Here is a 5745-nt window from a genome sequence, read left to right on the forward strand (position 1 = left end):
CAACCAAGGGGAAAAAAGATGTATGATGTATTCTGCAACATTTCATTACACATTGTTAATACAGTCCATTGCTTTGTAAGTGGCTTTTTGGTTACAATGTGTTCACTGCATCTAACTACAGTTCCTTCACCCATCGATGGTTAATAAAGTGGCATTCCTGTCTCCATCTTTGTTGTGATTGAAGAGCATTTGAGTTTCTAAATGCTTGAATCTTCTTCTCCCTTTTTGATTGAACTTCCCTCAAAGCCTGCACAATCTTTGATGAACGTAGAGTCTCTTCTTTGTGAAGCTGCTGCATTATTCGTCTGTAGAACCACTGGAAGAGTTCATGAAGGCTATTTCCTTTATGACTGCCACGACCATGTTGAATATGCCTGAAGTATGCATTGCGTGCCATATAATGCGACTTCTCCATTCCCTAAGTGCTCCATATGCTTGGATCGCCGTACTTTTAAATGAAGAATGGTAGATGATTATAGATGATGTGCTGACATACAACAATATCATATGTTTTAGAATTATATCCTGAGACGCAAAATGATGTAGGCCAGATTTTTAAGCTTACCATGTAATGTGTGATGTTGTTTTCTGTCCAGGCTGTGATAAATTGTTTTTTGAATTGTTGAAGGTGTGTTTGAAAAACCTTGATGTCCATAGTCGACCAGGACTCCTTGTCGCACATCTTGAAGATGTTGTCCACTGCACGCCATACCTCCGCCTTTGCATTTCTGGATGCAGCCTCATGGTCCTTGACTGCAATGTGTAGTTTCCTCCATTGCTCGTACTCTATCCTACTGACGTGGTTGGATGCATGCTTTTTAATTGTGTTGTTGATTGGTCTCGATAGGAACCGCCTTGCCTTCACTCCACCTATAGAAACCTTTCTAGGAAGATCTTTTTCATTGGTGGAGAGCTTCTGGTCTTGCTCAATTTGAACATTTCCTCCATGAAGCTGCATCCTAGATAATACCTTTTCAATAGTAGCAATGCCATCACGGCATTCAGACTGATTTCTGATTTTCCATACAAACCCAATGTATAGATTGATTAGTTTCTCTATGACACAACACAGAGCGTGCATAGTACAAATGTGCACATTTGTCAATGGTATATCAAAAACAGGTCGAAAGCTCTTATCCAATAATTGTCGGTCGGGTGGCTATGTCCACCATTTGTGATCAAGGGTTTTTGCAGGCTCCATGTAGTACATGCATGGTAAGGTCAAGGCTCCTCGATTGCAATTGTATAAGAATTTTAATGTCTTTAAATCAGAGGCCAGGTGCCAAACAACTTGAAAGGTGCCTCTGTCTCCAATAGTAAGAGTTCTTTGCCCTCGCATCTGCCCACTAATAAGATCAGGAATGGGAGTTTGTCGAAAGACCCATTCCAAGACATCATGGTCCTTGATTAAAACCTACACCAAATCAAAATAATACATCTATTAGATTGAGTGTATAAACCACATTGTATTCACAAGAAAATGACCTAGCAGTACATACAAGAAAGCAACCGAGCCACCATAGATTCATTTCTGATTGTACTGAGAAGTACAGTGGATCATCCTTGGGAAATTTTCCCATTGCTCTATCCATCAATGTTATGGCTACTCTTTCCATCTTCTTATCATTCAGGATCTCACACTCGTCCATCTTCAGAACAAAGTTGAGAACACCATTTGTTTCAGCATGTGTGATATTGTAAAACTCAACCATCCTTCTCTACAACAGCTCCAACTCCATGAAGATGTTGTTGTGTTCATCATATTTGACAGTGCCTCGTTTCCATTTGTATTCATTTGTAATGTGGTACGGGGATCCAACATAGTCATTTTGCTTCTCATTAAGTCTCTTCCGAAGCTTCCAAACATCTGTAGTGGTTGGTAGAAGTTTTGGAGTGATTCCTTTAGCTTTGAATGCAAACTTGACAGTCTTATGTAAGAAGGCATATCCTTTCCGACTAATACCACTCTCATCCATAGCGCTCTGTACATTCTCAGTGGATATGGTGTTGTTGGTAATAAACTGATCCACCACCTCCCTCTGCACAACCTTAAATTTCTTCTCTTGCAGTAGTTCCTTTGCAACCTTCGAGCTAATCAGAGGTCTCATTTGCATTGTTGGGTTGCTATTTGGGTTGATATTCTCCTTGTCGGGCTGCAATACAACCCTGCATACAGAACCCCAGTGTTAATGTATGGAGAAGCCAGAGGGAAGAAGGCACATAGAAATAAGAGGGCACATAGGAGCAAGAGAGTACATAGAATCAAAATGCTTACCTGATTGCTTTGATCCTTTTCTTGAGTCCTCCTGAATTAACCTTAAGATCCTCTACATTTAACAACTTTCTTTTCCTTTGCCAAGGTCCAATAGATGTTTTCTTCATTTTGTATTGTTCAACTTGCTTTTGTAGCTTGTTGGTCTCCTGTTCCTAGTGCTTGAGCTTTTCTTCTTGCAACTTGCAAAGGTCTCTAAGGTGACAAAGATGGGTATTTTGAACCTGGAACTTCTCTTTCTCAACTGTAGGGGTTATTGAAATTGATTCGCAGTAGCCCAACAAACCTTTCTGTCCATCTCCAGCAGACCTGAGAAGTGAGGTTGGGCTTGAGAAAGGTGGTTGACTGCAGGTTGAGGATCATGTGGGTAAATAGGTCCATCACACCATATATCCACATTCTTGGCTCTAGAACATCTTAGAGCATTCCTTTCATTTTCTTATACAAAGCTGCCACCACGGCGTTTTTGCACTGGAGCATAACTAGGTTCAAGGTCAATATGAAGATGGTACTTGGCATTGCCAACATGGACATGGGAGTCCGCCATTGCTAATAGAGGTAACAACATCCCAGTAGACTGCTATTACCAACAGAAGGAAAAGCTCAGTAGACCACCATTGCCAGGAGGACGAGAGGGATTAGAGGGGTTTAGTGGAGGGCAGGATGAAGAGGTCAAGTGGGACTTCCCAACTACAGATGGCATTGAATGTAGAGGGGTGGCATAGTATATGGCATTGAAGTTTTACAGTGCTCTTACTCCCTAAAGATTCCCGACTTTAAATTTTCCAGTCATTGGTGTGGGCCGTCGTTATCCACAAAAGGTGTTACTAACTTTCTCAGGTGGCTAGTTAAACACACCTATTTTATTCTAGAAAATGAAGATTTCGGTATTTTTCTAGAGAGATAATGATGCAAATACCCATTTTCTTACAAGGCCCTCCTTTTGACCTCCAAATAGCTCTAATGCAGATTCATGCTACACTTGGTTCAAGGAGAATGGGAAACGAGAGGGATGCAAAGCTCGACCTCTCTGCTCATAAGGCATAGTCCCATTCCATTCCCCTAAAACAGCATAACTCAGGGTTCTAGTAACCTAGACTCTAGGTCATCGCTCCTTACTATTCATTTTCTTCGAGAAGAGTTCCCTGCTTTCGATTCTGTTTGAGAAAAGTTCCCAGCCAACCGGGATCACCCATCCGTAGGATGGACCCATGGCCACATCCACCTCACTTTCCTCAAGGTTGCTTTAGTTGTCCAATTACCTACCACATTTAGTTGGACACGCAAAATCAGCTTCCTTAATTAGCCAATTATAAATCTTTCTCTCCAAATGCATCTAGCATTCGATCCAGGATCAATTACGACTTGGCAAGATCCCCAAGGGTTTCATTGCTTGTTTACCCTTTATCCTTGGGTTAGGGTCATACCTTGTTAACCCAAATTAACCAACACCTTAGGTTCCTCAAATTTTGATTGTAAATCCTAGCGACCTCGTCACCCTAACTTGGTTGGTCAATTTCTTGCTAGGCAAAACATAACTTCCCTTAACTTAGTAAATCAGCCCAAGAAAGGTGACGTAACAGGATGTCTACTCATCCTCTTGCAAGTTAAATTTGTGCTAGAACCTGCCAACCTTATTCCAAGGAGTGGCAAATTTATCTTGTGATTAAACCACAAAGCCATGCGATGTTGCAACTTATTGCATAAGCGTCGCATCTAACTCATGGGATCATTTCACCCATTGAATAGTGTTTCTTGGTCAAGGAATTTTGTTTAGACAAGATGCAATGTTTAGGGTTTCTTCTTGCCCAACCCAACCCTAATTGTACTAGGCGCGGTGCTAGGGTTTCCAAACTCAATCTGAGTTTTAACATTAGATTGGTCAATCCTTAGGGTAGAACCCTAGATCGTTGTTTGCATGGGCATCCAATTGATGGGTAGGACCTTTGGGTTTGAGGGTTTCGACTTGGCGTCTAAGTACAATACTAGGCTGCATTTTTAACGTGCCATGCCCTGGCTAGTACTTGAGGTGTTTTTCGTATCGACTACTTATGCCTATACAAATTCCTAACGATTATAATAATACAAGTGATTTAGCTAAATTGGTCTACTTGTCTTGCAACAAGGACGATCCTTTCCTAGTTGCAAGCATCACAATACATGTAAACATGCGATTCATTACTTCTACGCACCAAAAGGTTTGCAATAACCCTATCTTTTCTTGCTAAAGTCATTACGCATGATAATTTGGAGAATAACTTACATAGGACCTACTAGGATTTACATCAAGGAATTATGCCTACAACCATTTGTCTAAGCCATTGAATTTCATGCTTTGATATGATATGTGATCTTTTCTAATTGCAACTTTGATGAATGAAACTTACGCATGAGGAATATGTAACATGCAACCCTTTTCTAGATACAACATCGTTAATGAAGTTCATGCAAGATGATTATGTACCATGCAACCTTAATCCATTCCACAAGTGTCCTCGCATGCAACATGCAATGTCCATTGTTTCATTTTCATGCCGTGCAACGGACGTTAACAATTCTTTCCATGCGAGTCATAACAAGGAAGTCATTGACTAAATGCAAGATACGCTTGTTCTTTCACGGCCAATCAAGGATGCACTTAACAATTTCAACTTTTAACTCTAAGCAATATGCGCTTAGGCTTGTTATTTTCGAAGTGCACGAAAAAGCAACATGCAGCTAAGCTCCTAAGACGGACAAGTAGTTTATGTTCACAACTTTGGAAATGCAAACGATCCAATTGCATGACATGCACCAACTCTTGTCCATCGTTCAAAGAGATAATTTCTCAAATGTACTTTTATCACTACTACATGAATTAACGATAAGCATAAAATGAATTCTCCATATGGAATTAAGTGTGAGAATTAAATTCCTGGAACCTGGGCTTGAGGGCTCGTGGGGATGTCCATGTGTAAGTTTAGGGAAGAACCTCCCGCGGATGCGCCTTGCGTCTTCTTGGGAGCCATAGAATTTGGGTCCAACAACTCTTCTTTGACTCTCCCGCCTATCGACCTCCTTTCTGCCTTGGAATTTCAATTCTGTGGGACACGGCCCTTGCAGAATGTGATTTTTGACTAGACCGTAGTGGTGAGGGTGAACAAGGCTTATAGAAGCCTTCTTCCTAGAAGCTTCTATGCTTCTGGGCAGAAGCTACGTGGAGAGAGAAGAAGTTGTTTAGAGGAAGAGATGCCGATTGATGAAGGGAGAGGTGATAATGATGATGGTGATGGCAGAGGAGAGGCGGCAGCAGTGCTGCAATCGGTGACAGCTGGTGGCGTATGAGGGCGGCATCTCTAGGTAGCACGGTGGCCGATTTCTTCTTCTCCCTGATTGTACCTCCCCGCAATGCCTAAGGGGGAGTTTATATAGTGCTAAGGAGTGGGGAAGAGGTGGCCACATACGTGGCTGGTGCATGCCTTCCCCCTCATGCA

The 5745-nt window shown here is 41.7% G+C and overlaps 1 pseudogene; it reads right to left on the bottom strand.

Moving 5' to 3' along the window:
• Positions 1 to 451: 451 nt before the first annotated feature.
• On the bottom strand, positions 452 to 1739 carry LOC148035016 (uncharacterized; annotated as a pseudogene).
• Between the last annotated feature and the right edge of the window lie 4006 nt (positions 1740 to 5745).

The sequence above is a fragment of the Lygodium microphyllum genome, chromosome 6 (genome assembly GCF_053477565.2).
Source record: "Lygodium microphyllum isolate KBCC chromosome 6, Lygodium_microphyllum_v1.1.10, whole genome shotgun sequence".
Taxonomy (NCBI): Eukaryota; Viridiplantae; Streptophyta; class Polypodiopsida; order Schizaeales; family Lygodiaceae; genus Lygodium; species Lygodium microphyllum.